The 9,378-nt window shown below is 43.3% G+C and overlaps 1 pseudogene; it reads right to left on the reverse strand.

Moving 5' to 3' along the window:
* Nucleotides 1–3,006: 3,006 nt before the first annotated feature.
* LOC123159719 (putative disease resistance protein RGA4) lies at nucleotides 3,007–6,461 on the reverse strand (annotated as a pseudogene).
* Between the last annotated feature and the right edge of the window lie 2,917 nt (nucleotides 6,462–9,378).

Consider the following 9,378-nt stretch of genomic DNA (forward strand, 5'->3'; position numbering starts at 1 on the left):
AGGGGGCGACAACTCCGAAATCACTAATTAAGACTAGCCACAAGGAGTAGTAACATAGACTAGTAACATGCCCATGTACTAGCTTATGTTACTACCTCTATAGTGGGGAGTAAGATATGTGATAACATGGAGCACTTCATTTATTAGGCTATAGACACATCTTGTTTTGATATGTGTGATGTTACTCATACTAGTAGTAACTAGCTATGTTACCACTTTCATCTCTTTCTTCATTTATTGCATGCCATATCATCTATTTAACCTAGATATATGTGATGTTACTACTCCCTCTGTCTAGGTGTGTAAATCATCTTACGAAAATCAAATAATCCCAAAACACTTAGGCGCGGTGCATTAACTTCTACCTCGTTTCTTGTTTCTTGACATATCAACCAATAAGAATCGAGGGGTGTGCATGCTTTTAATGACTTGGGACTATCAAACACGACATGCAATGGTTAGTTCATTGCATGCAATACTATTAATTAGCAAATAAACATTAATATCTCTCGTTTTCCCCTCCTCCTTGGTCACGGTGCACAACTTAAGATGACTTACTCAACTAGACGGAGGGAGTACCTATGTTATTCCCACTGTGGGTAGTCTAAGGAGTACTCCTTGCGGAGATCACTCCAACTTCCCCAGGTTGCGACAAGTGGCGCGCTGCATGTGCGCCACTTGTCGCAACCTGTGAGTTTTCCTTTTTTCGTAGATCCGTTTATTCAAAATGTTTTATCTCTTAAACTGTGCGTCCAAATCTCGAACCGCTTTCGCCATTGAATTCCTCGCGTCGAGATCTTCAAAACTAGATCCCATGTTGATAGGTTTTGACGAACTTTTTTTTCACGAAAAAAACGAACCAAAAACACAGGATTTTTTTTCTTTCCGAAAGAGGCACGCCCGTGCCTCTGACGAAAGCACAACCGTGCCTCTGGCAGAAGCAAAACCGTGCCTCTCGCAAAAAAAAAAACAGAAAACACGTTTTTTCCCTTTCCGAAAGAGGCACGCCTGTGCCTCTCGCGAAACCACAACCGTGCCTCTCGCGAAAGAAAAAAAAACAGAAAACACGTTTTTTTTCCTTTCCGAAAGAGGCACGCCCGTGCCTCTCGCGAAAGCAGAACCACGCCTCTGGCGGAAGCAAAATCGTGCCTCTCGCGAAAGAAAAAAAAACAGAAAATGCGTTTTTTCCCTTTTCGAAAGAGGCACGCCCGTGCCTCTGACGAAAGCACAACCGTGCCTCTGGCGGAAGCAAAACCGTGCCTCTCGCGAAAGAAAAAAAACAGAAAACACGTTTTTTTCCCTTTCCGAAAGAGGCACGCCCGTGCCTCTCGCGAAAGCACAACCGTACCTCTGGCGGAAGCAAAACCGTGCCTCTCATGAAAGAAAAAAAACAGAAAACGTGTTTTTTTCCTTTCCGAAAGAGGCACGCCCGTGCCTCTCGCAAAAGCACAACTATGCCTCTGGCGAAAGAAAAAAAACAGAAAACGCGTTTTTTTTTCCTTCCGAAAGAGGCACGCCCGTGCCTCCGGCGGAAGCAAAACAGTGCCTCTCGCGAAAGAAAAAAAAATTAGAAAACGCGTTTTTTTTTTCCGGAAGATGCACACCCGTGCCTCTCGCGAAGCACAACCGTGCCTCTGGCGGAAGCAAAACCATGCCTTTCGCGAAAGAAGAAAAAAACTTACGTGTTGCAGTACTGAACTTACGTCCCCCTCTTGTCTAAAAAAAAAACTTACGCCCCCCTCAAAAAAGGAGTTAGATGACCTTAATTATGTCGATATCATATTTTTCATGTTGATCTAATAAAAACATAAAGCCACACATAGATGAAAAGGTTGAAAAGTATAAAAGTGGCACCGGAGAGGCAACCCCAAAATATATCCAACTGGGGTCCAATTCCGAACCTTAATTTCTTCAAGAGAAGTCAATTTCTCAAAAAAAAAAAACTGGAATGACTTAACGCCAACTACTTGACCCGCTAGTCAAACTAATATGATCGTATTTGTCTGGAGTTGAAAGCATTTTCATGTAAGAAAACCTTATTCTGATCATTTCATGGCTCCGATGGCTATGATGAACACATGTCCCCACAAGGTAGACACACAATGCTTTTGTCTGGCAGGCACAAAGAAGTGTGAAATCAGTTCGGAATAGGATTGTTGGCCATAAAAATAAAAAATAAATTAATGATTCAGCTAGTTCAATGTTATGTGCTTGGAACGATTGTACTGAAACTCTACACTATTGGGATGACCGACCCGGTGCATCGAGAAGAGGGAGAAATGAGGGTGCAGCAGCAGGGTGCAGGAACAGAAAGAGACCAGGTTCAGACTTGCCCAGTTCACGCCTAAAGAGATTCAGCTGGAAATGTGACGACCCAAGAAGTTGCCACAGAGCGTTTCATCACTACAAGGCTCGACCCCTTGTGCAATCCAATTTATAGTACACAAAATTTGAAGTGGGTCGCAACGGGAAGGCATCCCAAAGTTCCAAACATCACTAGGGAACAATATTTCTAGTGCAGAGTAATGAGGGTAAACCGACAGCTTCAGATACACATATGATGGCCAGTGTTATAGTATATGGTAAACAGAATATTGACTGTAAATCTTGCTACCATTGTACAAGTCCATAAATAAAACAGGGAAACTGCAACAGATTTTTTTACAAACCTTTTTCTCGGAAAGAAATACGATGATACATACAGCCCTAGGTAAACAGAGGTGGAAAATACAAATACAACTCCAGGTAAACAGAGATTATCCAAACAAGATCTCTTTCTGGGAACGGAATGATAGCCAAATAGTATTATAGGAGCGCTTTCAGGATCCTGCCGAGGCTTGCAACACCATGTGTTGGAACAGTTCTGCAAAAAGGTATCAGATTTTAAGTTATTTTTGCTAAAAAGGAACAGTTAAAGAGTTCCAGCAGTGATAGGCATACTTCTAGATCACAAACCTGCATGACAACTTCTGGTATTGGTATTCTTGTGATTCTGCTCATAGCTCTCTAATCTCTACGGTTGGCATACTTCCATGTCTTTGGTTTCAGCAGTATAGGCTTATCTGCACAGATTAATCATGTAAAAACTTACACTTAAAGGGGCATCAATAAATTAAGAAATGACGATTTTAGGTTGAAGAAACAATCAGTTTTCTGTTGTCCTACTAGCTAGTGATGATATTACCATTATCTAGCTAGTGCATTAAGTACACACTAGTAAGTAATAGAGGAAGTAATTGTATAATGCGCGCTTACTTCCATAATAATGAGCATCTACATATTCCCTCTCAATGCTGCCCAGCAGTTTTTGCAGGCTTGCAGGAAGCGTCTTCAGATCAGGGCAGTAGCTAATGCCAAGATATTCGAGAAGTAAGTATGATACTGGCCCATCCGGTAGGGATGACAGCGTAAGGCATTCAGAAAGACTGAGGAGCTTCAGCGACGGGAGCTCTCCCGAGCGGGATTCCAGAGATGTCAACCCACCGCAGCGACGAATTACTAGCTCCTTGAGGGACGGATGGAGATGGAGGACCCCCGTTAAGCCATAACACATATTTAGTGTTAGTTCTTCTAAATGCTCTAGCACTGCTCCGGGCGATGATGATGACACCTCGGGCATACTAGATGACCGTTGATGAATGGACAATGCTGACTGTCCTTGCTGCAGCCTCCTGCCGAATGGGGACTCAACCATTTCACAATAATCAATTTCCATTCTCCTGAGAGATGGAGGTACGTTGAAGACCTCAACCAACCTGTGGCATGCCTTTATCACCAGAGACTCTAGACTTGGCAGGAGTTGACTCGTTTCTGATGATATTGATGGCTCGGCAGAATCTGGTGCATCTCCAATCAGATTATCGCAGAAGCTAATCTGAAGCTTCCTCAAGGATACTAATCCTTGGAACTCTCTTTCTGGCCAGTGGATGAGTGTGTCACAGAAATTAATTGACAAATCTTGAAGGTGTACAGAACATGCACATAGCTCTGTTATACTCGACTTAATGCTCTCTAGCACCAAAACTGTGAGGGGTATATCATCATCATTCAATTTTTCCTTGACATCCAACACTTCCCTCAGTCCATACTGAGCCTCCGGGGTGGCTCTGTATTCAGTGCTCCGCAATTCCAGATTGGTCAATGAAGTCATATGTCTAGATAACCACCGGAACAACTGTACCTCACTTCCGTTCACGTTTAATACACTGAGCTTTGGTGATTCAGCTGTGATTCTCAACTCTGGACAACGTCTGATAAAAGCGTTCTGGAGCTCAGGGAAGGACGGGCGTCCTGGCAATGCTGTCAACTTTGTACAGCCCATAATACGTAACTTCTCAAGCCGAGGATAGATTATTATGTCTTCACTATGCATCTCATCATTATCTATTTCCCCCCATCTCTCCAAACAGTCAAGATTTTCCAGCGTGAGCTCCTTCAAATTCTGCAACATAGTCATCCATGTTGGAAAGGTTGTTCCTCCATAGGACAATATGCTTATAGCATGCAGCCCATCATGAGGTTTGAGTTTTGCCAGGACTCTTGCGTCATCCGCACAACTAGTTTCCTTATGATGATATTGTCCACGGGTCCATCCTAGAGTCAATTCTCTTAGGTCCTGCTTATTCACGAGGTTTGCCGCTTCTGCATCTTCTTCTGTCACTTTTGCTAGATAATATAGCTCTAATAGACCGCCAAGGTTTAAAGGACAGAGCTCTCCCCCATTACTGCAATTGGAGCCACTACCTGCTACAAAACATGTAAGTGTGCGTAGGGATGTGAGGTTTCTGATGTCTCTAGGCATGCTCTTCAACTGTACACAACCATGAGTGTAAAGGTGACGGAGGGCAGTCATATACTTCATTTGTCTTGGAAGTTCAAGAAGAGCACTGCAGCCAGAGAGGTTCAGCGTTTGAAGGTTGTAGAGAATGCTCATATCTTCAGGAAGCTCTTTGATAAAACTTCTTGAGAGATCTAGGTATCTCAGATGATGTAGATGCTTTGGTTTCAGCGGAAATGATCTTATATATACACCGAGCTGTAATGCTTGCAAAGAACTATATTTTGATAAATGCTGCAACAAACATTTCAAAAGACCATCACACAGAAGAGTTTGGATAGCTGGAGAGCTTTTCTGGAGAGAAACGTTCAATTTTCTTCCTGGTTCCTTGCATGACAAAAATAGATGACGAGCAGTGTTTGGAAGCCACTCACCCTGACTAGGTTCCTCAGTTACATGGGCACATTCCTTTTCCGTTATAGATAGTGCAACATCATGCATAAGATTATGGATTTTACAAGTAGTTCTGGAATAATACGCCTTGGTGTCTCTAATTTCTATGGATGTGGCTTGGACTTGTTTCACATCTTGAAAAAATGACCTTGAGGCCAGCTCACTGAAAATTTGTTTGCCAATGGTTTCAAGACAAACTTGCTTTTCCTGTATGAAACCATGTGCAATCCATAGTTGGATCAGCTTGTCCACATCAATCTCGTAATCTTTGGGAAATACAGCACAAAAAGCAAAGCATTGCTTCATATGTGACGGTAAGTCATTGTAACTGAGCTTGAGTATTGATAAGATTCCTGTCTCCTCGGTGCAAATGCTGCTTCTGATTGATATAGCCTCCCATTCTTCCTTACTGGTCTTGGTACCCAGTAGAGAGCCTAGTGTTGTTGCAGCTAACGGGGAGCCAGCACATCTCACCACAATCTTATCAACCATACCCACCAACTCGGTGGGCCTTTCCTCTGCCTTCTTGAAACGGCCAAGTGATGGTTGTCTCGATGATTTTCTTTATGAATTCATCTTCCAAAGCTACGAGATTATGAGCTTTAACAGTACCCATTATTTCAGCCACTCCACCATCACGAGTTGTTGTCAAGACCGCACTACCGGTGCCACCATGTCGAAGGCAGGCCTTGAGCTGTGTCCAAAATTTAACCTATTGTGCCCAGACATCATCCAATACAAGGAGGTACCGTTGCCCACTCACTACATTCTGAAGAATATCCAGTGGTGTCTTCTTGGATGCGTCTGCTTCTTTGCTACCATCCTTCTTCTCGGGAGCTTCTTCAACTATACTTTTAGCCAAGGAATCCACATCAAAGCATTCAGATGCACACACCCATAGGAGCAAATCGAAATGCTTCTTAATTGCAGGTTCATTGTAAACAAGTTGTGCTAATGTGGTCTTGCCCTTACCCCCCATTCCAATGATGGGAACAACTGTGAGATCTGCATTGTTAGCTTGCCCAACTAGTATATCAACAATTTTCTTCTTATCATTGGCTCTGGATTCGATGATGATTTTCTTGATTTCCTCTGAGTCAGTGCTAGCATGATCCGTCCGCCGCAACTGACTGGATACCGGCGGCTGTTGCTGATACTTAAAGCCAAAGGCGTTCATTTCGGTCACAAGGACCTCGATGGCCTGCACAATCTTGCGGAGCTTTCTTCCCATCAGTGGCCACGAGAATGGACAGCAGTGGACCTCGATGGTCTTGCCCTTGTCCTTGAGAATGGACAGCAGTGGCCACGAGCTCCGCCATTGGAACGCCAAGGTGAGGGCTCGCAAGAACACAGAGGAGCGCGGGTTGAGGAAGACAATAGTGGTTGGAGCAAATAATGTGCTTGCTTGCCTGCTTATGAGGAGAAATGGAAGAGAAAACAGCGCAGAGGTGGACGAGGACGATTGTGGCCACACATATGCTTACATGATGAGGATGCAATGAAAGTGAATCACCTAACAACAGACGGCCGGGTAACTGAAGACAGCGATGATGCCAGCGCGTAGCTGTACTGTACTAACAATCGACCCTGCGAGTCATCATGACTAGTGTTGAGTGCTCTAGTCCTTGTGCTGCCCCACTGGTCCTATGAGTTGGTGTTAGGTGTTCACATTGCCTTGATTCTGCTTGGCTGTGTTCGTGAGTGAGTTCGGTTTCAGTCTATGTCCAACAGCTGCCTGTACTACTGTAGATCTCAGAAAGTGATGTCCCAGCAAAATAACAAGTCTCCAATAGTGAGATTGTGAATCCACGGAACTACAAAGAATTTATTTATCCAACGGGAAAATCTCTCAGAGCAGTATATTGTTCAGGTAGTATGAAGTGAAGAACCAATACTGGAAGCAAGTGGTTCTGGTATTACTGAATGTGGAGGAGACGTGCATTCCGCCATTGGAGACGCTTCAGAAGCCGTCGGCATATCCCTCCGCCGACGATCGCCGGAGAAGCGGAGACGAACGAGGACGGCGCGCGGCGACAGGGCGGCGCCATGGCCTCCTCGTCCGTGCCCCCCCCCCCCCCCCCTACTCTCCCTGCTTACCACTCTCCTTACCGCTCCACCGCCAACCTCCAGAAAATCCCAACTTGATATTTTGCTACGTACTTCTGGCCGGGCCTGTCCTGTCGGCTTGTTACCCTTGGTCACCCTCGCTGTGTGTTGGGGGTTAGAAGTACGGTGTGATGTTAGTCTTTTTTTTCCTAATATTTTGCTACTTAAAATTTTCCCCTCTCTTGTTCTAGTGTGTTGATCTTTTTTCCTAATATCTTGCTATTTATATATTCGGGGGGTTATAAGTACGGTGTGATGTCAGAATTTTTTTCCTAATATTTTGCTATATTAATTTCCCCCCTCTTTTGTTCTAAAATGTGCCAGCCTTTTCCTAATATTTTGCTATTATATATTCCTAGCAGTCTGTGTGTGTGTGGGGGGGGGGGGGGGGGGGGGGGGGGTTCAAAAGTACAGTGTGATGTCGGGCTATTTTTCCTAATATTTTGCTACTTCAATTTTTTCCTCTTTTGTTCTAATATGTTAGTCCTTTTTCTAATATTTTTCTATTTATATTTTTATCCTTTTTACTAATATATTGCTATTTATATTTTTCCCCTGATATTTTGCTATTTCATATTCTTAGTCTTTTTTTACTCCCTCCGTTTCCAAATATAAGTCCTTTTAGAGATCTCAACATGAACTACATACGGATGTATACATACTTATTTACAGTGTAAATTCATTCATTTTGCTCCGTGTGCAGTCCATATTAAAATCTCTTAAAAACCTGTATTTAGGAATGGAGGGAGTAATATTTTATTATATATATATATATTTTCCTTCTTCTTTCCTAATATTTTGCTATTTTATTTTCTTTTCCTATTTTGTTCTATTATTTTGCTATCTTATAGTCATCTTTTCTTTTTCTTCTAACATTTTGCTATTTTGGTGCTCTACTTTTTTCCCTTCCACGGCTCAAAGGAAGGTAATGTCCTCTAACTCTCGTCTAAATATTTTTCCCTTTTATTAGTCTTTTTGCTATTTTCTTCTAATATTTCCCTATTTTACCACTCTGTTTTTTTCGCTTTCCACAGCTCAAAGGAAGCCGATGTCCTCTAATATTTTGTGGACGCTACCGTGAACTCCTCGCGTGTCTCCTCCAAATAGTTTGACTTTTTTATTTGTATTTTTTCCTCTTTCCTTCTATTTTTTTCTTAGAGGAAGCCGATTTCCTCTAACTCTACTCTAACTAGCTGGGTGCCCCGTGCATTTGTGTAGCTAGAATTTCTATATTTTCTTTTTTGGGTAGTTTCTCTACCTATCTTTGTGCACTTCAACCATTGGTATATAACTATTTATATACAAGCATATCTACAAATGTTTGTCCGCACAAAACAAAATTAAGTTTTGTTACATATATTTCTGTAACCTCATAAAATTGTTGGTAAAGATTTGGTTGTGTGACAACGTAAATTCAAAAGAACCATGACACGTGTCTTGCCATGCCTAACTAAAAGGATGTGGATGCCGCCTAAGGGGGGTTATCGTTGTCTTGATCTCACCCCTCACTGTATTGTTATTTCTCGCCATGTCGCTTTCAATGAGTCCACATTTCCATATGAACCAGCACCATCCCCTTCTCCACCCCGTTACACTGAAATTTTTGATCCACCCATTAACCCACCCATTATGCCCCAATCTTCTCCACCTGCACCCGTTATGCATACACCCCCTAGCCCCCACTCACCAATGTCGGACCCCCTCCCCCCTCCACACCTCTTACCACACACGGTGGCTACCCCTCCCGCCACGCCAGCTACTCCTGCAATAACTTTCCCACCGGCTCCACCACCGCCACCTCCAACACCTCTTCACCACTACCGGTCGCCTTCCACCACCTATTGATCATTTAAACCTTTCCGCTATGGCCTCTTCTCCTCTTCCTCATACCTATCTCATAGCCCTTCGCGACCCCAATTGGCGCCAAGCCATGCAGGAGGAGTTTGATGCCCTTACACTCAATAAAACGTGGGTCTTGGTTCCTCCACCATCTGGCGCAAATATTGTGAGTGGTAAGTGGATCTTCCGTCATAAATACAATG

The sequence above is a fragment of the Triticum aestivum genome, chromosome 7B (assembly GCF_018294505.1).
Source record: "Triticum aestivum cultivar Chinese Spring chromosome 7B, IWGSC CS RefSeq v2.1, whole genome shotgun sequence".
Classification (NCBI taxonomy): Eukaryota; Viridiplantae; Streptophyta; class Magnoliopsida; order Poales; family Poaceae; genus Triticum; species Triticum aestivum.